The 25,406-nt window shown below is 46.9% G+C and overlaps 1 pseudogene; it reads left to right on the top strand.

Moving 5' to 3' along the window:
• The window catches only part of LOC132085897 (zinc finger protein 850-like), a 997,265-nt pseudogene that overhangs the window by 454,734 nt on the left and 517,125 nt on the right, over nucleotides 1–25,406 (top strand).

Here is a 25,406-nt window from a genome sequence, read left to right as displayed (position 1 = left end):
GTTGTCAGGAATTTATATGCCACTATCACTCAGGTAAGCCGACAATGTGATCCTTGCCTCCAGACTAACCCCAAAATACGCCCCCGGCCAAAACTCGGTCAGACTGGGAGAGGCCATGGGCCTGTACAGCAGTGGCAAATTAACTTTTCAGAACTCCCAAGGAAAGGGGGGTATCAGTATTTACTGGTATTGATAGATACATTTTCAGGGTGGCCAGAAACATTCCCCACCAGAACTGTCAAAGCTCAAGAGGTGACCAGATTATTTTTATAAGGAATAATACCACGCTTCAGAGTTCCAGCCACGATATCCTCAGATAAAGAATCACATTTCATTTCCAAAATAGTGCAACAGATTAGTAGCCATCTGGGCACAGATTAGGAACTTCACACCCCATACCACCCCCAATCAAGCGGCCAGGTGGAGAGAATGAATCATTTGATTAAGCAGCAAATCATAAGACTGGGGCAAGAAGTTAATCTACCCTAGCCCAAGCTCTTCCACTAGCACTATTGCAAATTCAAACTAAAACCTTGACCTAAAGGAATGCTGAGTCCTTTTGGAATGCCTTATAGAAGACCATATAGAACACAAAGGGAATGTCCAGAATGTCCACCTACATGGTGGAATTAAGCAAACAGCTCAGAGTAATTGAGAAACATGTGGCTGGAACTCGGAGTAGAGAGTTAGATAGCCTGGGGATGATGTATATGTTAAGTCTCTTACAGAGAAGACTTCGGAACCACAGTGGGAGAGACCACTGCAAGTACTTCTCACCACCTTCACTGCAATCAAAATCAAGGAGCAGAATGCCTGGATCCATCACTCTCGGGTGAAGAAGGCCCAGAAACCCCTTCAGGAGTGACGCCAGGAGACAATGAACTGAGATTAAAACTTACTCGGGCAAAATGAGTATATTGCGGTCGGGAGTAGCTCATATTTTAGTTTGTAGAATTGTATTGTGTGTAATCATAACTGAAGTTTCAGAACTTGAGAGCACCTCTGTTCAAAGTAATGCTAAATGGCCTTGGTCCCTGGCATTTAATCAGTATACTGGATCCATAGGAAAACCTTCTGAGATAAAAGATTTAAACATATCTACTGTAGTAATCCACGAGAATCAGATATGTGAGGAGCAAGAATGGCAAGAACAGGAACTGTGGACTCTTCAAGGAATCAGAGGAGAAGAAATCAAAGTAGGGTGCCAGGTCATCAATAGGGTAGCTTATGAGAGACCAGATGTAATTAGTGTCTGAACCTCCCCTGGTGTATATGAACACCAGGAAGTCTGTGATAAACTAAGGGAATCAGACTGTTGGTGTAATTTCACCTTGATACAGCCTGTAGAAGTGACCTGCCTTTGAGCTCGAATTAATATCAGACTTTCATTTGAATTCAAAGTAGATGTGACTGAACAACAGCTATTATTCAATCCAGAATGGTCTCTCAAATGTGTGGAGTTGATAATGCAAATTAACATCTCAAAAATCCAACCAGCCTGCTCCTCCTTCCTAAAAACTCCCTTTGAGGGCTGGACACTGCACTTTTTACCACAGCAGGGCCTTATACACCCCATACTAGTTCAGACTAAAACAGGCATATCTCAGGAGCAGAACAAGAAAGGAAGGAGCCAGCTCTCCTGGTGCCTAAAACCAGGAACACCAAGAAATCAGTTTCCTTAGGTCATTTTCCAAGCCGGTTGGCTGAACACTCAGGCAATGACTGGTAAACGGTGCTGAACTGCAGGTGGTAAATTAACCCAAGCAAGGAAGGTGATTTTCTTTATTTATAGCTATCCCCTTTCCTACTGAGATTTGGATCAGTGATTGTCCCAGTCTGAGGCGGTTGGATTCTGCTTAAAAGAGGTAGAGAGAGACCCCTCTCAGAGCTCAGCAGCAGGCTGTAAGATTTTGAGCATCACTTTTGTGCTGAGTGTTTCAAGTAGCAGAAACCTGATCCCAGTTTCTTCTGAGGCACTGCAATGAATTTAGGCTCTTCTCTCAGACTTCCCCTTCATTATTTACTTGAGGCTTGGACCTGAAGCTAGGGGCAAGGTGGGTGAAGTTTCGTAGACCAAGAGAGACATTCCTGCTTGCCACACATCTGGGAAATCAGGTGCTCTGGAGGGGGAAGGAAATTCCTGAGGTCTCTACATCTCAGAACAAACATCTGCCTCAAATATGACCTAAACCTCTGTCAGATACACTTGTGAAGTGTGTCTGAATTTGCAGTGTGAGCCAGCACATCCCTCTGGCAGGGAGGGATGGTCATAAACAGAAAGCAGTTCCTGTTCCCCATAACAAACATCTAACTGGCATATTAGGGACAAGATTAGGAGTTTTAAATGGAATTGATTCAGAAATACTGGTGAATAAACTGGCCACTGCAGCAGGTAGCCTAACAAAATTGAAGCAGCCTTTATAGTAATCTCTATTGGCATTAGGAACTAGCCAGTGACAGATTTCAAAAGTACTGCCAAAGTAAGGAAGTATGAAAAGGCCGGGGACCAAGACCACAAGTTGATAGTAGAAACACTTAGTATAGTACAAGATAATGTGTCTTTAGCTTTCAGTTGTATACAAGCACAGTTATGGATACAAGCAACAGCAGCTCTGATCATATGGGAAAGGGGTGAAGGTAATTTTCCAGCTAAAATTCAAGAAATTGTGTGGGATAATGCAATTGATATTGAAAGGAAGTTTCAATCCTGGCAGACTATGGTGAATTTCACCTATGATCCTGTTTCTAATGTGGCAACTGCCTTTGTGCTTACCATACATAATGCCACTGTTTATGTTGTCCATCCCATAATTGCTCTAGGATCAAACCATGAAAAAACAATACTCCATCCTTCAGAACATAGAGTATGGGCACGAAAGATGAATGGAAAGTGGCAGACAGTAAACTTAGAATCCTGCATTACTAGAGAACAGATGGGATTCATTTGCGAAAGCAATACTATTAATGCTCAGGATGTGTGTTTGGACACTGAACAGAGTATTTGTCCCTTCAAAGTCCATCCAGTCACTGACCAGAAAACTGTGCTCGTATATACTGGAAAAGGGGGTATGCTTGAGAACTGCTTGTGCTGCTGTACAAATTGATAGCAATGATGTTATTCTGTCTAGTAGAAACCATTCTAATCTCTGTATATGTAATTTTGTTGAGATTATTGGATGTGATCTTTGGGTGGTCACCAACTGCGAATAGAATCTTTAATAAGTTGTGTCACCCCATTGTAGTCTTACTAATATTAGTTGGGATAAGTTTAGGACTATCTATTATATTGTTAATTTGGTACTGGAGAATGCTACAACAAATAGCTGTACTAACATCTTTGTCAAAAGCACACGGTGAAGCACTAAAAGACACTTACTGTTGTGAAAGTTTTCATTAAGTAAAAGAATTTACTTATTTCCTAGGAAAGGGGGGAATGAGACGGAGTGGAGATCCATTCTGAATTAGGTGAAGTGCCTGGAAGAGGTGAGAGGTCTGTAGGGCCAAAGCTGAAAGAAAAGCCGCATTCCAGAGACAGCAAGGAGACAGAGAAAGAAAAACAGAAATTACCGCAAGGTCGATCTGCCCCAGACCTAGGAATTCCTCTGATAAAGAAGAACTAGTGCTAAATGTCACGCGGAATGAATATGTATGAACTTATTGTGAAACTGTATGCATATGCATTTGGGAGGGGGATAAAAGACGACCTGAGGTCTTCAGAGGTACGCATGCCTTGTTGGGGGACTTGCGTCCGGCACGTGTCGTAAAATAAACATACCGGGCTTTACAACTTTTATAAAGTTGTGAGGTTTCTTCTTTTCTCCGCAAAACAATGGGAAAGGCCGCTGGGAGATGGCACCCTTCTGCAGTATGTAGACGACCTCCTAATAGCAACAGTGACAGAGGAAGAATGCATTGAATAGACTATTTCCTTGTTAAATTTCCTGGGTATCTGGGATACGAAGTCTCCAGAGGACAGCGATCCCTGGGAGCAGCTAGGAAAGAGGCCATCTGCCAGATGCCTAAACCAGAGACGGTGAGAGATCTGCACGCCTTTCTGGGGATGACAGGTTGGTGTCGGCTATGGATCTACCAGTACAGGATACTCGCTAAACCACTGTATGATTTGTTGAAGGAAACTAAGAATGTCCTAGTTTGGACTCCCAAGGCAGAAGGGGCCTTCAAGAAGTTGAAGCTGGAGCTAATGAGAGTACCAGCCTTAGGTCTCCCAGATGTATCAAAACCATTCTGGCTGTTCTCCCATGAGCAACAAGGGATGGCCCTAGGAGTCCTAGCACAGCAGTTGGGACCACACAAGAGAGCTGTGGCCTACTTCTCCAAGCGATTGGATGAAGTAAGTAAAGGATGGCCAGGCTGTCTGAGGGCAGTGGCTGCAGTGATAATTAACATAGAGGAGGCCAGGAAGCTCAAGTTGGGTCAAAAGGTGACTGTGTTAGTATCTCACACTGTGTCGGCTGTGCTGGAACAGAAAGGCAACCATTGGTTGTCGCCTTTCAGATTCCTAAAATACCAGGCCATCCTGGCTGAATCAGATGATGTAACCATTCAGGTAACTAATATTGTGAACCCAGCTTCATTTCTAGAAGGGAGAGCCCCAGCAGAACCCATCGAACACGACTGCCTAGAAACAATTGAAGCCGTCTACTCCAGTCGCCCAGATCTCAAAGAAGAGCTGCTCGAAGATGCGGACAACTGGTTCTCGGATGGCAGCAGCTTCGTGAAGCGAGGAGTAAGAATGGCTGGCTATGCAGTCACTACTACAGAAAGGGTAATTGAGTTGAACCCCTTACCTGCAGGGACTTCAGCTCAAAAGGCAGAGCTGATAGCTCTCGAGCCCTGGCATTGGCGGAGAACATGCAAATTAATATATGGACAGACTCTAAATATGCCTTTTCCGTTGTACATGCTCATGGAGCCATCTGGAAAGAAAGAGGACTGTTGACTACACAAGGAAAAACAGTCAAACATGCAGAGGAGGTTCTGCGATTGCTAGAGGCGGTCCAACTCCCATCACAAGTGGCCATAATGCATTGTAAGGGACATCTGAAAGGTAACACTATTCCAGAAATAGGGAACAGGAAGGCAGATACAGAAGCTAAATTGGCTGCCACAAGAACTAGGGAAGTGGAAATAGTGGCCATAATACCAGGAGAGCTGGATACCAACATCCAGCCAGATTACCAGGAATCAGATCATAGATGGATTCAAAGAAATAAGGGCAAAATATCAGAAAATGGTTGGGGTCAATTGGAAACAGGACAGTTAGTAGTACCAGGAAACGTGATGTGGCAGTTTGTAAAAGCAGAACATGAGAAGGCCCATTGGGGTCTAGATCCGCTTTACCAATATTTGCAAACCAGGATAGCAGGGCCGAAATTATTTACTACTGTAAAACACGTTACGTCCCAGTGCGAGCGGTGTCTGAAAAACAACCCGAATACGGGAACCAAGGTACACCAAGGAGCCATAAATCAAGGTAAATTCCCAGGTGAAGTATGGCAAATTGATTTTTCTGAACTCCCAAGAAAAGGGGGGTTTCGGTATTTGTTGGTATTAACTGATACATTTTCTGGGTGGCCTGAAGCATTCCCTTGTAGGACAAATAAGGAAAGAGAGGTAACTAAAGTACTGTTGAATGAAATTATTCCACGGTTTGGGGTACCGAAGAGCATTTCTTCGGATAGGGGTACACATTTCTGTGCAAAAATAGTGAGAGCAATAAGTAAAGCATTACAAATCAAATGGCAATTACACACGCCTTACCGCCCACAGGCCAGTGGGCAAGTGGAAAAGATGAATCATCTTATCAAACAGCAAATTGCCAAAATATGCCAGGAGACTAATTTGCAGTGGTATCAAGCTTTGCCTATTGCTCTGCTGAGGCTGAGAGTCAAACCAAGATCAAAAGAAAAGTTAAGCCCATTTGAAATTTTGTATGGTAGACCTTATGCTATGCAAGTTGTAAATGGGGATGCCATAGACCAAATCGGTAATCAATACATTTACGATTATGTAATTACGGTGGGGAAACAGTTTGATAAAAATGCTACTGTGATGATAGAGCACCAACCTAAACAACCTGATTGCAAATTGCATCCGTTTAATCCCGGTGATTGGGTGTATGTTAAGAATCTTTTAGGAAAACCCCTACAAGAGAAGTGGGAGGGACCTTTCCAAGTGCTGCTGACTACCTTCACCGCGGTTCGGATCAAGGAGCGACCTACGTGGATCCATTATTCACGGGTCAAGAAAGCTCCGGAGAACAAACAAGAGGGGCAGACGTCATGATCCTGACTCCACCTCAAACCTTTACAACTCTGATCATTGGACTCTCGATAAGTATAGCTCTTCCCCAAGACTCTGCCCCAATAGACCCATGGTGTCATGCACACCAGTGTATCCACCCAGAGTTGGGAATGAGGGGACCCTATTTCGAGGTTTATGCCTTACGTAACAATCAGCTGTACGCGAGTAAAGTATGGGATCAGCCCTCCATGGTAGCATACAAGGGAGACCAAATCCAAATTGGGTGTCAAGAGCTTGACCCAGTAGAAGGAAAAACAAGGCGGCTAGTATTAACAATTCAACCCTTGATGCCAGCCTCTGAACATAACCTAATTACCTTTAGTCCAGTGAAAATGGGCAAGCCCACTGTCTGGATCCAGCAAAAGGGCCCAATTTCATGTCAGTGGAGTGACTTCAGGGAAGATCCACCCGGATCACAACCCCGAAACTCGGTGATTTATAGAGAAGATTCGCTTGGGGAACTACATCCTCAAAACATAACCCTTGACCTTCACCCCCTTCTCTCTCCTGTGGGAAAGATCGTAGCATCTAGTGGTCCTGAGGAAGGGAAAGCACAGTGTGAGATGGCATTTAGACTGGATCAGTCGATGACGTTCACATGTGAAAGGGAGTTGAAAATGCTGGAACGGGGTTTTAGCTTCCCTAGGCGTGCTGTTGAATATAAGGTGGAATTACCGGGAGACGTGATCCCATTGTATCCAGATCTAGACTTGCCCCAAGAAACCACTCTACCGGTGGAATGTAAAGTAATACATAACCTAACCTTTATAGGGCCTCAGGTGATAAGAAAATCTAACAAACTAAAATCATTGTTAGACCCCACTTATTCCCTGAAAAAGGTGCAGATGAACATTCACGCCGATATTACGTATTTGCAGAAGGATTGCCGACCATTTATACAGCAAAGCCTTAAGGGATGGAATGCATGGCTAGCAACAAGGTCTCATCACAGAAGAGCAAAAAGAGATCTAAGTGGGTGGATTGGCACCGGATTTGGTATAGTAAACACGATAGATCAAGAGGTATTAGTGAACAAATTAAGTACCGTCACGTCGAACTTAGGAAAGCTTAAGATGCCCCTCAGTTCATCCATGCTTACATTAGCTGAAACACAATCGCTAGTAGTAAAATTACTAACCATGGTAGCAAACCATACTGCAGAGGATTTTGTGAAGCTCGCTGACTACACAGGGGAACTTAGCAAAGACATTGCACTCGCTAAACTTCACTTATGAGCCTCAACAAGAACACATTGAAGCTTATGTCCTCACCATTAGTGCGGCAGAGGAAAGAGCTATCTTTCCTATCCTCACTCTAGGGAGCATGTATTCCTAGAGGACAATTAGGCTATGTTTGCGAAAATGCTGTGGTAGAAGCAGAAGATTTATGCTTAGATGCTGAAAATAGTGTATGTACCTTAGAAATGCTTCCGCATAATAGAACACAATCACAAGTTTACTATATAGGGAATGGGTGTGCTTGCGTGAGGACAGCTTGTGACAACGTCACTATAGATAATTGCCAAGAAGAGACTAACAATACTAACTTCTGTGTATGCAACTTCACCAAGATCGTAGGTTGTGATTTTCATTATACTGTCCCAATAACTACTCAACAGCTAATTAACGCAGATTTTAACCTATATCAAGAGATACCGAAATTACAAATAGGGATGGACGTCAAGATTCTTAAAGCAATGCTCGCACATCCTAAAGTAAAGGAATTGGTGCAAAAGGTGAATCAAATGACTAAACGAATGGTATGGCAGGTAGAACATAATTCAGAAAAAAAAAAGAATGTCCTGACCGAAGTAGAACAAGTAGGCCAGCATCATTGGTGGGATATCTTTACAGGATACTCCCCAACAGCTACACAGGTCTTCAACTACCTGGTGCACCCAATGCTAATAGTAATTGTAGTTCTATTACTATTAACTCTCACAAATATTTGTATGTGGTGGAGACTAAGAATCATAATGAAAAGGACCCAAATGGTTTGGGCTATGGTACGAGCGTATCAGCGCCCTATAGGATTAGAATTTGACGAAAGAATTCGTAAGTTATAAGAAAAAGGGGGGAAATGAAGCCCCAAAACAGATAGCCTTCAAGAAATAATGAGTTAAAACATAGAATGTGAGGCATTTGAAGAAAGCATAGCATTTAGGAAACACATAGAGCAATAAATTGGCTAAAGCATGGAACACAATGACAGGAAAGAGAGATAGGGATAGAGGAACTGATGGGCTAAGCATGTTCAGAGCCAACAATGTCAAACTGACCCTAAGAGCCTTGCCAAGCCATGGGGACCAAGCCAAGTACACCAGGAATTGGCCAAATTAGGAAAGGGGTTCAAAGGTTCAAGGAGGAAGACTCATCAGGAGATCCCAGCCCATGATGAAGGCAACCGGAACGACCACCAAGATGATCCTCAAAAGAGGTATCCCCGCCCATGCTCTGCCTACACCACGCCCCATATGAATATTCATGCAAAGATATGATTATGTATATGATCTGATGTAATCCTATATCCAAAACTGTATAAAAGGCTTGCCTTTGTTACGGGAAACTTAGAAATCCATTTTGTGATTTCTCTGACGCGTCGCAATAAAATACCTCCTGCTTATTAGACTTAAGCTGAGTCTCTTAGGCAGTTATTCTCACCTTTTGGGGCAAAATTCGGCATCAGTCAAGTGGTGGAGATCACTGTCTTACACTTTGATTGGAGGTCAGGTGCTGCCATAGTAACAGGCCGACCCTCCCAAATGCCCCAACTACTGAAGCCGTCCTGTGATAACAATGCAAGGGGGAGGGGAAGGATAACTATACATCTACAAAACTTCTCTTAACATATATTTAATATTCACCCCTTAACTGTGAGAGTCAACCATAGAATTACTCATCTATAACAAACCTCCTTTTCTTTTTGTAGAAGTCATTTTGCACGAACAATTTAAGTAAAAAATTTCTGTCTCTCTTGAATGAGTCACACCAGCATCTGTTGATGTGGCCAAGGACAGTGGGAACAGGAGAAAAAAATCTCAGGCTTTCCTTAGACACATTTATTTGGAATGCACAAAATGGCATCCCAGAGGTCCAGTATGGCTTTGACTCCCATCTACCGTGCCTATGTGGCTGCTGTCCATAGTCAGTGTATTTTAGGGGTCAGTACAGAGGCCAACTCAGTCCTGCCCTCCAGTCCCTGTTGAATTAAAAGACAACTGAGGAATTATCGAGGTCTGGTATGGCCTTTTGTCCCTACTTTACCATGCCTACCGGGTTGTTACCCACAGCAGGGGTATGGAGCCTTCTTGGTAGCAAACAAAGGGGCCAACCCAGTCTTGTTTCCCTTCTTTTGTCTTATTTTCTTAAAGAAGCTGTCCCATTCCCTTTTAGAGTCCCTTGTGTACTTCTCCTCAACAAATGCTGGTATTTCTCATCCATTAAAACAGGAAGAGTTCTCAAGCTGGTTGGTGGAAGCTTGACTCCACTTTTTGGGTGTCTTGGTGTTTTTCTGGTTGTCTTTCAGTCTCTGCTTGAGAGTCAATCTTGTTTCACCTGGCCTGGATGTTACAGTCCACTCTTTGGGCTCTTCTACTGGGCCTTTGACTCTGTTGCCATGAATCCATCCCTGCTCTGCAGTTCGCACGGCCGATTCGGTGGTGAGCAATTCCTGAAAGGGACCTTCCCACTAGGGAGTTAGAGGCTGATCTCCCTGTGGCTTGATCATCACCCAATCCCCAGGATTAATATTATGGATTCTGCAATCCAGGCTGGTAGATTAAGTCATTGCCCCTTTATGTCTTAGCCCTTCTAAGGTTTGTGCTATGGACATAACAAATTTCTTGGCATTGGTTTCCCCTTCCTCATAGGTGGCAACCTTCTGGGGTGAGGTCCGGAAGGGAAACCCAAACATCATTTCATAGGGTGACACCCCCAGATCTGACTGGGGTTGGGTTCTAATTCTTAATAATTCTTAATAATTCTTAATAAGGCCAAAGGGAGACATTTTATCCATGACACTTGGGTTTCAATCATTAGCTTAAATAGAGCTCTTTTAAGAGTTTGATTCATTCTCTCAACCTGACCAGAACTCTGTGGATGCCATGGAGTGTGTAATTCCCATTTTACTCCCAGGGCCTGAACAACTTTCTGCAATATCTTTAATGTGAAATGAGTTCCCCAGTCTGAATCAATCCTGTTTGCCATCCCATATCAGGGAATGATTGATTCTAGAAGTGTTTTACTCACAACATTGGCATTGGCTTTCACAGTGGGTACCACCTCTACCCAATGAGTCACGTGATCTACTATCAGTGGCAAAAATTTCCACCATTGTACCTAGGGAAGCTCAGTAAAGTCTACTTGGATGTTTTGGAAGGCCTCTAAGGCTTCCAAACACCCTCTTCTGGGTGTTTTCCTCATGATTTTCTTATTCACTTGTTGGCATATCACACACCCTCCAGTTACTTGCTTAGCTATTCTGAAAATTCCTTTGCTTCCCAAATCCCTTAGAAATTGATCACTTAGCGCTTGTGTACCCGAATGTGTTGTTCCATGTATGCCTTCTAGCATTTTCCTAGCCAGGAGTTTATTCAACATTTGCCTTCCATCTGGTAATCTCCACTTCTCTTTTTTATCTTTCTTGGCTCCTCTTTTAAGGAGTTCTTCCTCTTCTGTCCCACTGAATACAGGGACTTTTTGCATTTCTCTCATGGGTGTTAATACTATTATTAGTGTTTTTGTCTCTGATTCAATTGCATTTTTAGCCTCTAGATCAGCCTAATTGTTGCCTCGCTCCTCCTGAGTTGCCCCTTTTTTATGTCCTTTAACATACACCACTGCTACTTACTCTGGTAATTGTAAGGTTTCTAACTCTTCTAAAAGAAATTTTTTGTGAATCAATCCCTTTCCCTTTGAATTTAATAGCCCCCTCTCTTCCCAATTTTTTCCAAATATATGCACTATTCCAAAAGTGTATTTCCAGTCTGTATATATTGTTCCCCTTTTCTGTGCTAATATATCCAGAGCTTGTTTTAGGGCATACAACTCAATGCCTGGGCTGACCAGTTGGAAAGTAACTTTATCTTTTCTATGGCTACCAACCCTTCATGCACTATAGCGTACCCCAATACCCTGTGCCTCTTTATTACCTGTGAAGATCCATCGATGTAAAATTGTTTTTCACTTTGGAGTGGTTGATCTGTTACATCCTCTCTTACTCTAGTTTGACAGTTTATAACCTCTAGGCAATTATGTATTAGTGCCTCATCTGGTTCTCCATACAAAAACGGGGCAGGGTTGAGTTGGTTACTGACGATTAGCTCTAAAACATTATCTATTAAGATGGCTTCATACTTTAGCATTTGGGAATCAGTGAGCCATTTCTCAGGATACTCGTTACTGAGTCTGGGACATATATCTTCAATTTTCAATTAAAGTGCTAATTTTTGCTTTCTGCTATGAGTAGGGAAGTCACTGCCGCACCTGAATGCAGGTTGGCCAGCCCTGGCTGACAGGCTCTAGTAATTTTGATAAACAGGCCACTGGTTTCCTGGATCCTCCTCAGTCCTAGGCTAACACTTCATGTGTTACCTCTTTTTCTATATCCACAGACAGATAGAAGGGATGTCTAAGGCAGGAAGACTCAGGGCTGGTGCACTGACTAATTTTTGCTTCACAGCTTCAAATGTTTGTTCATTGTCTTTTTCCCACCTAATCTCTCCAATTAACTTTTCACACAAGAACCGGATGGCCTGCGTGTATCCTCTAATCCATAGCCTACAATATCCCAACAGGCCTAAAAACCTTCTGACTTCTTTCTTAGTTTTTGGCCGTGGGAGTGAGATTATTCCTGTAATTCTCTCAGGGTTCAGCCCCCAGCTCCCTTGACAAATCATATGTCCTGGATATTTCAATTCCCTTTCTACAAATTCGAGTTTCCCTTTTGATACCTGAAGTCCTTGGCGCCCCAGAAAATTTAACAACACTATGGTGGATTCCCAAACTTCTTTTTCTTCCCACCCTGAGAGAAGCAAATAATTTACATATTGGATGAGCTTTATCTCAGGTTTAATGGAGAAGAGTTGTGTTACTTCTCCTAGGGCTTGACCAAAGAGGTTTGGTATAGTAGGAGGCCTAGTAAAATATCTGTATTGTATTTGAATATCTGTATATAGGCCTTGCCCTGATAAGCCCAAGTTGTTCTTGATGGGCTGCAGCTGCGATGTCCTTAATTGGGCTGCAGCTGTAGCTAGTGAAGAAAACTGGGATAAAAGGGGCTGGGCTTGGCCAGTCAGGGAGAGCCTGGAAGGAGCCCTGACTAAGAAGCAGCAACAAGGAGGAGGTGAAGTCTGTGATGTGAAGAACTGCCCCCAAGAAATATCACCGAGAAGGTACGAGACTTTAGAAATATATTTGTGATAATATGGGACTTTAGAAACATGAAATACAACAAGATAACAACAGTTTGGGGATTGAGAAAACCCTTGGAGTAACCCAGTCCACTGAAGCTGTTGCTTTCTCCCAGAATCGGGGTTCTCCCATTCAAAAGCAAATATAACCCACTTTCCTCTGCCAGTGGGTATGCCCAAAAAGCATCTTTTACGTCTATCACGCTAAACCACTGGGATGTTACTTAGGAGTGTATAGGGATTAGGCACTACTGGGTACCGATTCACTATTCTTTTGTTCACTTCTCTCCAATCTTAGACAAGCCTGTAAGTCCCATCTGACTTCTTTACTGGTAATATGGGTGTATTATGGGGGGATATACATGGTTCTAAGATCCTGTCCTCAAGTAGGTCCTGGATCAGTGGCTGCAGTCCCCATCTCCCCTCCAGGGAGAGTGGATATTGTCATAGCTGAACTGGATGGTTCACATTAACTATTTTTATTACTATAGGTTTCATGTTCAATTTACCTCAGTTTTTTGGTTTTGCCCAAATCATCTCTTGAATTTTCTTCTCGATTTCTTCCCTTAATTGGAGAAGCTTAACTACCATTTTCCCTTTCTCTGGGAGCACTCCAGAGAATGTCAAAATGCACCTGTAAATCCTGTCCTAATAAATTTCATCCTGCTTCTGGAACTAATAGAACATCCCCAATTCCTATTTTATTTGTTCCTCCAAACTTTTTTCTGTATAACTGAGGCTTTGAAACTTTCCCCTTGTTAATGTTTGAAAAGACAGGTGTCAGCTAATGAAGGCAGGAGCCTCCCCTGAAATGGAAAATGGAAGCCCTCTTCCCTCCACATTGTATAATTTTGAAATAAAGGGGGCTCTCAGGCACAGATATAGGAGCAGGAAATAACAGTTCTTTATTAGGGAAGAAAATTAAACAAATAAACAATGCAGTACATTGAAACAACATTGACAGAGTCAGAACTCAACCTGACACCCTGTGGGTCAGGGTGTTGGTGGCAGTCCAATTGGAAATGTGGCTGCAGCCCTCCTGCAATGTCAGTTTTGGTTCTGTTGGAGCAGGCGGTCCTGTAGAAAAGGATGTATTCTTCCTCTGAAAATCCAGTGGAAGAAGAGACAGCTGCTGTTCCTCTGCGGAATCCAGTGGAGAAAGCTGTTCTGGTATTCCAGAATCTCCAGATTATATCTGGGTAGCAATGCTTGGCTCCTCCCTCTGGGCTCACATCTCACAATGGGATGCTGTAGTTCTTATCAGTCATGCAGTGACATTCAATAGCCCATTATAAGCAGATGTCCAGTCAGAGAGAGAAGGAAAACTGCCCACTTGACAAGACAACTGCCATAGAGATGGCAATAGAGTACATCTTGCCTTGCAATCTGGAACAACCCCAGAGCCATCAGCCCATCTCTGCTGGTTATGTGATGAGGCCTCCAAATCCCATCTTGGGAGATTTTTGGTTCCTCTCCAAGGACTGTGAAAATGGGAAAATGTGGTCAAAGGCATTTTCTCCCAAATCTTGCGGTGACAGGCTCAATATTTCTAAATTGAATGAGGGTAGATTTTCATTTGTTAGAAAGAGGAATTATTTTATAATTATGAGAGTGGCACAAAATGGCAACCGTTTTTCCAGAGAAGTGGATTCCCCATCTCAGGAATTGTCCAAGAGCAGGAGCTTTGTGCAGCATTGCCCATTGAAACCCTCTCATCTCCAGTGACAGAATTCCTGCATTGTGGGTTCTCTGATGTGCTGGGTGCCCTCACAAGGCTTCTGGCCAGAATGTCTGCTGAGGGCAGCCAAGCTGCTGCAGGGGCAGTGACCTCACAGCCATCACCATGGCAGCCCTGTCCCCTGGGCCTGGCTCTGCCCTTTCCTCTGCCCCTGCCTTGGCTCTGCTGCCATGAAGAGTTTTGTCATTAATATCTTATCCCCAAGGTGCTGGGGCCAATGGCTTCCCAGTCAGGCTCCTGGGGCAGAAGTGGCTTTTCAGAGCCCAGCCAGGAATGAGCCCTGAGGCAGCAGCTCTGCAGTGGTGGCCACCAGGCCGGGCTGCCAAGGGAGGCTTCTGGCCATGGCCTGCAAGCAGCTGCTGCTGCCAAGGTGCCTTTGGTGCCTCAGGCTCTCCCTGGCACAGCTCCCAGCACGGCACTCTGCCCTTGTGCCCGAGCCCTTCCCTGTGCTGGGGCTGGCCTGGGGCTTTTCCTGCAGCGGGACCTGCCCTGCTGATGGCACAGGAAAGGCAGTTCCTGCTGGAGCAGGAGGCTCTGCCTGCCATGGGCTCCAACAACTCCAGCGAGGCCCTGTTGACTTCAAAATTTCTTCCCAGGGAAGAATATTCTAATTGTTAGAGCTCCAATGTTGTGGAGGAAATAACTCTGATCAAGATCTTTCTGTCTAAGCATGATCAGAATTTCTAGAAATCTGTCTGGTATACCATCATTAATCCTGTGGGACAAGTTCAATTCCCCCTGTCCAATCTTTTGCACCTTTGTCAATGTCTGGGGCTGGGATTGGATCCAGCCTTTCCCAGTCTCCTCTCTGAGATGGAATTTTAGAAGTCATGGGGTTCTGGAGGGTTTTATGGGTTCTATGGTGGCTGCTGTGTGCCATTTCTCCACCCCATGACTCAGCAGGAATTTCTCCAAGGAAGAAACAAAGCTTTTGCCTGAATCTCCCACTCGGCCCATGACAGGAACCCCTGTGAGTGTCTGGGACATCCTGGGTCTTTGGCAGCCTGGGGACTCCTGGGATGTCACCGTGGAGCCCCCGTGAGTGCCTGTGACAGATTGGTGCCTTTGCAGCACAAGGTCCCCTGGGATGTCACCATGGAATGGCTGTGACTGCCTCTGAGCACAGGGCTCTTTACCATCCCCAGAAAGCTCTGGGAGGTCTCCATGGAGCCCCTGTCTCTGTGTGTGACATTCCAGCTCTGGAACAGCCTGGAGACTCTTGGAATGTCCCCATGTGTTGCTATAGGACACAAAAGAACACAAGCAAACACCGCTGTTCTCATGGTGAAAAAAAAAATGAAGTTTATTTTCTGACTCCAACATTTATAGTTTCCCAAGAGTGACAGTGGATTGGAGGGTGACAGTGCCACCTCTCCAATGACACTGGACAAACTAAGAATCCATCAACTTTCTCCTCCTCCATAAAGGAATGCAAAACAATGAGTTATTTACAGCACGTGTGTGAGAAAGTTCGCTACAAGAATTTCAATATCTTAGAAAATCTTAAAAAATCAGGGCACATCCCATGGAACCCCTCCGAGTGCCTGTGGCAACTCAGTTCTTAGCAGGCACCCATCACCAGAACCCATTGCTCTGGACAGTTTCCATGGCAACCCTCCCCAGCCCCCTGTTGCTCTGGACAGTTTCTATGGCAATCCTCCCCAGCCCCCTGTAGCTATGGTTAGTTTCCATGGCAACCATCACTAGCCTGCTGTTGCTATCGTCAGTTTCCATGGCAACCATCACCAGCTCCCTGTTGCTATGGGCAGTTTCCATGGAAACAATCACTAGGCCCCTGTTGCCATGCTCAGTCCCTTGGCAGCTCCATGGAGACCCCATGGCAGGGGTGGTTGCCATGGACACCAGCTCAGGCCTGCAGCCAGAGCCCGTTGCCATGGCAACCATTGGCAGCCCCATCCCCAGGCTCATGGGATCCCAGAACCACAGAATTGGCTGAGCTGGGAGGGACCCATCAGGATCATCCAGTCCAACTGCTGGCCCTGCACAGGACACCTCAACAATGCCAGCCTGGGCCTGGCAGCGCTGTCCAAACGCTGCTGCAGCTCAGAGAGCCCTGGAGCTGGGACCCTTCCTGGGGAGCCTGGGCAGGGCCCCAGCAGCCTCTGGGCAAAAACCTTTTCCTGACATCCAACCTGAGCTTGCCCCGACTCAGCTGCAGCCGTTCCCTCCACTCCTGTCCCTGGGCACCAGAGGGAAGAGGTTCCTACAGCCCCAGCCAGTGACCCACTCCCAAGGCTGTTGCCATGGCCACCAGGGCTGGGACCAGCTGGGATGCTCAGTTTCCATGGGCCGGGGTGCAGGAATGGGATTCCCCAATTTCCTGCCCCCGCTAAAACCGCGCTGCCCTCACTGCCCTCCCGCCTCCCATGGAAAGCACAACGGCAAAGGTCCAGTCTGGGATAAAAACAATTTATTAGGAACAGGAACAAGATAAGGGACAAACAGAACTGAAACAATATTGATAACAGAAGGGATAAATGAAATAGTTTACTGGGAAAACTAAAACACAACTCACTGGGTCTTCCTGGCCACAATTTCCCCTGTCTGGAAAGGACACCGTTCTTCTCAGGGAGAGAGAGAGAGAGAGTGTCCCTTTTCTGCACCTGGAAATTCTCTGAGGTGGGAGTGGATGTAATGACACAGCCATGGCAAGACCCTCATGTTTTTCAATGCCACATCATGACACTGGTAGGGGCAGGAAAAGGGACAAGTGTCTTCCCAGCATGGATCATGGGGAACATGGATCACCAGCGTTCTTCCCAATGTGGGTTCTCCCATGGGGGATGAAGCTGGAGTGGTGGATGAAGCTGTTCCTGCATTTGTGGCATTGGCAGGGATCCCTTACTGGTGGCTCCACTGGTGTCTGGTCTAGTGAGAACGGGTAGTGAAGCTCTTCCCACACTGGGGAAACTCGTAGGGCCTCTCCCCTATGTGGATACACCAGTGGATGATGAGGGTGAAGTTGTGCTTGAAGCCCTTCCCACACTCAGGGCAGAGGAAGGTCCTCTCCTCATCTGTGTGAATCCGCTGGTGCTGGAGGAGACTGGAGCTGGTGTGAAACCTCTTCTGACACTGGGGACACTCGTAGGGCTTCTCCCCAGTGTGGATGTGTTGGTGGGTCACAAGGTTTGATCTGTAGCTGAAGCCCTTCCCACACTCCCCACACTTGTAGGGCCATTCCCCGGTGTGGATCATCTGTTGGCTGATCGGGTGGGAGCTCCGCCTAAAGTTCTTCCCACACTGCAAGCATTTGTGGGGCTTCTCCCCATCATGAAGCTGCTCATGGACCACCAGCTCTGAACTCTGGCTGAAGCTCTGCCCACCTTCCTGGCTCAGGGTGGCTCTTTCTTTTTCAGAGCACCCTGGGCTGGGTTTGGAGCCCCTCCTCATGGGGGATGTCTGAGGTTTTTCTTCCCTGTTGGATTCCTGTGCGTTAGAATCACTCAAAACAGCCTCTTTCACGAGGTTCTGCCATGCAGATTTTTCCTCCCTGGTCTCCATCCTCAGTTCCTTCCCTGGGGAAGGAAGGACAAGGACAGGATGGGATTTGCCTCCACGCCAGAGGGAAGGGGAAGGAGATTCCGCAGTGCATCCCCGGCAGGATGGTGTTGGCAGCAGGGTTGTCCTGCAGCCAGGGGCTGTTCTGGGCTGGGAGACAGAGCAGGAGAGAGGGGGAAATAGGAACTGACTTCCTCCTCACCTATCTGGGTGTCCCAAGGCTCCTTCCTCTTCCTCACAGCCTCCTTCTCCATCCAATCAAGGTTTGGGAATGGGAAATCCTGTTCTGGGAAGAAAACAAAGGGTGCGCACATTGTCTTTTGTACTGGTTTGAAGGCAAACCTGGGGAGGGTCTAAACCAGAATTACAATTTAAAAGAAAATGAAGATCCAGGCAATGCTACATAAACACTGCCTTAAACTGAAAGAGTCAGCATATAACCTGACACCCTGTTATTCAGGGTGGTGGCAGCAGTCCCAGTAAATGGTGGTGCAGTCCTGTTGGAGAGATGAAGGTGATTCTGTCAAAGCAGTGATCCTGTAGAAGGGTCTGGTCTTCCTCTGGAGGTCCAGTGGTGGTTATGGAGCTCTTGTCCTCTGGCAATCCAGTAGGCAAGGTGCTCCTGGTGTAGCAAAGTGTTAGCTTATATCCAGGCAGGAATGCTTGGATCCTCCCCCTGGGCGGAGCATCCCACAATGAGAGCATGGAATTTTATCAGTCCTGCAGTGACACTCAATGGCCCATTCACAGGAGATATCTCCCCTGGAGGGTGTTATCAGGGCTCAGTCATGGAAGAGATAAAGAACACTGCCCCACCTGTTTAGTTTATAAGAGCTGATGAAGATGGGGATTGAAAACATGCATTTGGTTACATCTTGCATGGCAACCTGAAACAGTGGGGTAATCCCTGCTCAGGGGGTGAACACCACCCCCCTTACCCAAACTGGCTCAGCTGTAAAACCCCCACCCTGGGAAGGGCACACACACACGAGTTAGTGTCACACTTACCCTGCCCCAGGGGAGGGCTCTTTTTCCTGTCATTCCCTTCCTGTCCCCCCTTTTCTATCCCATTTACTGTTCAATAAAATTCATTTTGGGTTTGGTCTCATTATCACCTTTATTGGGGCAGAGGAATCTCTCTAACACTTTTCTTAACCAGACTCACCAGACTGTTAAAATATTTTGGCACAGTGTGTTTAGGCACTGTTCTCTGACCCCAAGTGCCTTTGACAACAGCATGTTGCCCTCCTCTGAGGAAGTTGTGGTTCTCTCTGGAGGAACTCTTTGAAACTGGGCTGCAGCTTCCTCTGAGTGACTTATGGGAGAACCAATGAGGTAAATCACCTTTGTGGGCCCAGAGTGTAAAGAAAATATTTTGTTGTCCTTCTATTACAGTGACCTGATGAAGGTCTTCAGGGTGAGAGAAGTGGACGAGAATCTTGGTTCATGATCAGAAGGCTGGATTTATTGATATATGATATATAATACATTATAACTATACTAAAAGGAATAAAGAGAAAAGTTGCAGAGGCTTGCTAAGCTAAGAATAGAAAGAAGAGAATGAATAACAAAGTTCTGTGTCCAGCAGAAAGCAAGGACCAACTCTCCCGTGAGTGGTCAGCAAATCCAAACACTCCCAGAAGACCAATCACATATGCTCCTGTTACATTCCACATTAGCAGATAATTATTGTTTGCATTTTTCTTCTGGGGCCCCAGCTTCCCAGAAAGGACAAATCCTAAAAGAGAGGATTTTATGAAAAAATGTCTGCGACATCCTTCCTTGAAATGTTTTTTAAAATCACAGGAGGAAAGGGAGCAAATGATACCAGCGAGACTGACAAGGTTCATTCACCCCATGGTGAGGAACACAAGGCTGCTAAAAGTCCTCCAAGAAGCTCAGCTCAAGTAGCTAAATTCCCAAATAACTCCTGAATTCCCAGGCTTTAGTGCTTTGCGAAATGTGAGAATCATTTTTCTCTTCATCCCTGTCGCCTTTGTGACAGCTACAAAGAGTTTACTTTCCTTTTAATGATATCTGTCTTGGGCTGAATTTACACTTTTATCAGAATGTGCTAGCAGCTGAGCTGGAGCTGTGCAGGAACCAGTGGAACTTGGAATTGCCACAAAATTTCTTGTACTGTCAGTTTATTAATGTTTGGGATTTGTTTGCATTTTAATCACATGTGACTTGTGGGAAAATCAAATATTCATCAAAGTGATTTATGCAGAGTCAAGTTTGATTTCTGCCAAATTATTTTGTCCAGTGCCCAGGGGATGCTCGAGGGGTCTCTGTGCCTCTCGCCCTGGGGGATGCTTGGCAGGGGTTTGGGGGGGTTGTCCCTGTCCCTGTCACCCCAAGCCATTCCCCAGGGGGTGTCCATCATTCGCACCCCAGAGAATGCCTGGAGAGTCTCCCTCCCTCTCATACCCTGTGCCAGGGGGTACTCAGGGCAGTCTCTGTCCCTCTCAGCCCAGGGGATGCTCGGGGGTCTCTGTCCCCTCACCCTGGGGGATGCTCGGGGGGTCTCCATCCCTCTGGCCTCAGGCAATGCCTGTGCAGGGCTGGGGACCAGGGGCTCTGTGTCACTCTCACTGCTGAGGGTGCTCGGGCCTGGGGGGGGCTCTCCCACCTTCTCACACCTGGGGAAGCCGGGGGGGTCTCTGTCCCTCTCAGCCCTGCTGTGACCCCACCCAAACATCATCGGGGTCAGAGGGACAGAGACACCCACAAACCTCCAGAAGGGCTGAACTTGTGGATGGAAAAAGCCCAGCTGCCCTTTTCTTCTGGTGCCTCCTCCTCTCCTCAGCTGAGGATGTCAAACTCCCCAAGAGCAGGAAAATCCCCATTCCCTGTTTCCTTGTAGCTGCAGCCTGGAACATCCACTCAGAGTGAAGAATTTTCTGATAGCTCTGCTGAATGACAATGGCAAGAGGTTTGTGAGAATGGGAAGAAATTGTGTTTTGACAGTAAATAAAATGTGCAAAATTATTTCGTTCTGACATATTCCTTTTCAGTCAGTTCTGGTCTGTTTTCAGAGTGCCACCTTCTCAGCTAATTGTGTTTGTGCCCTCCTTTCTCTCCTGCCTTTCTTTACCTGCTCTGTTTCTTTCTCAGTGTCTCCCTTGACCCAGGGCAGCTCCCACCAAAGACCTTGCCCTGATTTAATTCCCAATCCATGAGCTACAACAACCATGGGTGAAGATATGAAGGCTGGCAGTGAAATGTCACTGTAGGATCTTGCTCCACTTGGCTTTTGGCTCCTTCTTGAGAGCTTTTCCTTCCAGGGCAGGAACATCTTTTGCTGGCAGGGAATTGGAATTCCAGCCCCTGGGAGTGTGTGCCATGGATCCTAGAGGGGCATTCCTGAGGCTCCCAGGACACAGGGAATGGGGATTTTCCTGCTTCTGGTGAGTTTGACATCCTTGCCAAAGGAGAGGAGGAGGCACCAGAAGAAAAGGGCAGCTGGGCTTCATCTTTCAACTTGAATTAGGTGGGGTGGAAGTCTCTCCTCCTGTCTGCAGCTGCTCCCACAGGGATGTGACAGCTGATATGAGAGCCCCAAGGGTCAAAGTCAGGGCTGCCCTCAGGGAATGCTCACCTCGTATTGAGGAGGGAGCACCTGGATCTTGGAGCACTCAGCTGCCCCCCGTGTTTGGAGGTGCCTGAGCAGGGCTGGGATGATGCCAGGGACATCCTGCAGTGACATCCCTTCTGTCCCACTCTGGGTGAGCTCAGTCCCAAACCTGACCCTGATCCTGGTCTCAGTCTCACTCCATGTTTAGACACACTCACAGTTCTGTATTTATTCTCATCCCAGTGCCAAATTTGTTTAGCCCCAGGCCCAATCCCAACCCCAGCCCTAAAGTTAACCCCATGTCTAGCCTTAACCCCAATCCCAGCTCTAATCCAAATATCAGTCCCAACTCCAATCCCAGCCCCAATTCCAGCCCCTTCCTAAATCTTCAGTCCCAAACCATATCCCAGGTTCAGCCCTTCTGGGGGTTTGGAGGTGTCTCTGTCCCTCTGAGCCCGATGATGTTTGGGTGGGGTCACAGCAGGGCTGAGAGGGACAGAGACCCCCCCCGGCCTCCCCAGGTGTGAGAAGGTGGGAGAGCTCCCCCAGGCCCGAGCACCCTCAGCGGTGAGAGCGACACAGAGCCCCTGGTCCCCAGCCCTGCACAGGCATTGCCTGAGGCCAGAGGGATGGAGACCCCCCGAGCATCCCCCAGGGTGAGGGGACAGAGACCCCCGAGCATCCCCTGGGCTGAGAGGGACAGAGACTGCCCCGAGCAGCCCCTGGCACAGGGGTGAGAGGGAGGGAAAAACCTCCCAGGTATTTCCTGGGGTGAGAGTGATGGAGACCCTCTGGGGAATGGCCTGGGGTGCCAGGGACAAGGACACCTCCAGGGCATGGGCTAGAATGACAGGGACAGGGACAATCGTAACAAATTCCTCCTGAGCGTCCCCCAGGGCAAGAGGCACAGAGACCCCTTGAGCATCCCCAGGGCACTGGACAAAATAAACTAGGCAGAAATCAAACTTAATCCTACATAAAATACTTTGATGAATATTTGATTTTCCCGAGAGTCACATGTGATGGAAATGCAAACAAATCCCAAACAGGAATAAACTGACAATAGAAGAAATTCTGTGACAATTCCAAGTTTCATTGGTTCCTGCACAGCTCCAGCTCAGCTGCTGGCAGGTTCCAATAAAAGAAAAGTGGAAATTAGGCCCAATACAAATTATTAAAAGGAAGGGGAAACTCTGTGTAGCTGTCACAAAGGTGACAAGGATGAAGAGAATAATGATTCTCACATTTGGCAAAGAACCCAAGCCTGTGAATTCCAGAGTTATTTGGGAATTTAGCTACTTGAACTGCGCGTTTTGTGGCACTTTTAGCAGCCTTGTGTTCCTCACCATGGGGTGAATGAACCTTGTCAGTCTTGCTGGTAACATTTGTTCCCTTTCCTACAGTGATTTTAACAAACTTTTCAAGGAAGGAGAACAAAATATTTTCTTTTTCACTGGCCACCTCTAACAGCCATTTTCCTCATCAGTTCTCCCATAAGGTGCCCAGAAGAGGCTGTGTCCAAGTTTCCAAGAGTTCCTCATGAGAGAACCATAACCTTCTCAGAGGAGGGAACCATGCTGTTGTCAAAGGCACTTGGGGTCAGAACGGTGCCCTGAACCCACTATGGCAAAATAGTGCCGCAATTTGCTTAAGAAAATTGTTGGAGAGATTCCTCTGCCCCAAATAAGGTACTAACAAGACCAAATCCAAAGTGGATTTTATTGAACAGTAAATGTGAGGTAGAGGGAGAGATGGAAAGAAAGAGAAAAGATGAGAGAGCAAGGGAGTGACAGGGACAGAGACCTCCCCTGGAGCAGGGTAAGTGTGACGTTGTCCCCTGTGTGTGTGGCCTTCCCAGGGTGGGGGTTTTACAGCTGAGCCAGTTTGGGTAAGGGGGGTGGTGTTCACCCCCTGAGCAGGGATTACCCCACTGTTTCAGGTTGCCATGCAAGATGTAACCAAATGCATGTTTTCAATCCCCATCTTCAGCAACTGTTATAAACAGGTGGGGCAGTGTTCTTTATCTCTTCCATGACTGAGCCCTGATAACGCCCTCCAGGGGAGATACCTTCTGTGAATGGGCCACTGAATGTCACTGCAGGACTGATAAAATTCCATCATCCCCTTGTGGGATGCTCTGCCCAGGGGGAGGATCCAAGCATTCCTGCCTGGATATAAGCTGAGGCTGGCAACACCAGCAGCACCTTGCCTACTGGATTCCCAGAGGACAAGATCTCCAGAACCACCACTGGACCTTCAGAGGAAGACCAGACCCTTCTACAGGATCACTGCTTGGACAGAATCATGTTCATCACTCCAACAGGACTGCAGCCACCATTTCATGGGACTGCAGCCACCACCCTGACCAACAGGGTGTCAGGCTGAGTCTGTCAGTTTAAGGCAGTGTTTCTGTATCATTGCCTTGATCCTAATTTTTTTTTAATTGGAATTCTGACATAGACCCTTCCCCAGGTTTGCCTTCAAACCAGTAAAAAATTTAGTGTGCTCATTCCTTGCTTTCATCTCAAAACAGGATTTCCCATCCCCAAAACTTGGCCAGATGGAGGAGGTGGCTTCGAGGAAGAGGACACCCAGGCAGGTGAGGAGGAAGTCAGTGCCCCTTTCTTCCCCTCTCCTGCTCCATCTCCCAGCCCAGCATGGCTCCTGGCTGCAGGACAACCCTGCTGCCAACGCCGTCCTGCTGGGAATAAACTGGGGGGATCTCCTTCCCTTTCCCTCTGGCATGGAGGCAAATCCCATCCTGTCCTTGTCCTTCCTTCCCCAGGGAAGGAACTGAGGATGGAGACCAGGGAGGAAAAATCTCCCCAGCAGAACCTGGAGGAAGAGGCTGTTTTGAGTAGCTCCATGACACAGGAATTCAATGGGGAGGATAATCCCCGGAGATTCCACAGGAAGAGGAGCTTCAAACCCATCCCAGGGTGCGCTGAGGAGGAAAGACCCACCCTGAGTCAGGAAGGTGGGCAGAGCTTCAGCCAGAGCACAGAGCTGGTGGTCCGTGAGCAGCTTCATGATGAGGAGAAGCCACACAAATGCTTGGAGTGTGGGAAGAGCTTCAGGCAGAGCAGCACCCTGATCAGCCACCAGGTGATCCACACTGGGGAATGGCCCTATGAGTGTGGAGAATGTGTGAAGGGCTTCAGTTACAGGTCCAGCCTTGTGACCCACCAACGCATCCACACCGGGGAGAGGCCCTACGAGTGTCCTGAGTGCCAGAAAAGCTTTTGGACAAGCTCTGACCTCCTCACGCACCAACCCATTCACACTGGGGAGAGGCCTTTCTGCTGCCCTGACTGTGGGAAGGGCTTCAAGCGCAACTCCCACCTCATCATCCACTGGTGCATCCACACTGGGGAGAGGCCCTACGAGTGCCCCACCTGTGGGAAGAGGTTTCAGACCAGCTCAAATCTCCATCTGCATGAGCGGATTCACACAGAGGGGAGGCCCTTCTGCTGCCCTGACTGTGGGAAGGGATTCAAGCACAACTTCACCCTCATCAGGCACCAGCGCATCCACACAGGGAAAAGGCCCTTCGAGTGTCCCCAGTGTGGGAAGAGTTTCACCCAGATGTCTGTCTTGACCAGACACCAACGGAAGCACCGGTAAGGGACGTCCTATCAGTGCCCCAACAGCAGAAGAGCTTCATGCCCAGCTCCAGCTTCATCCCTCATTGGAGGACCCATATTGGAAAGAGCCCTGGTGATCCATGTTCCCCATGATCCATGCTAGGAAGACAGCTGTCCCTTTTCCTGCCCCTGCCAATGACATGATGTGGGATGGAAGAACATGAGGGTCTGGCCATGGCCCTGTCATTACATTCA

Source organism: Ammospiza nelsoni, chromosome 33 (genome assembly GCF_027579445.1).
Source record: "Ammospiza nelsoni isolate bAmmNel1 chromosome 33, bAmmNel1.pri, whole genome shotgun sequence".
Classification (NCBI taxonomy): domain Eukaryota; kingdom Metazoa; phylum Chordata; class Aves; order Passeriformes; family Passerellidae; genus Ammospiza; species Ammospiza nelsoni.
This window is presented reverse-complemented; position numbering and strand designations above follow the sequence as displayed.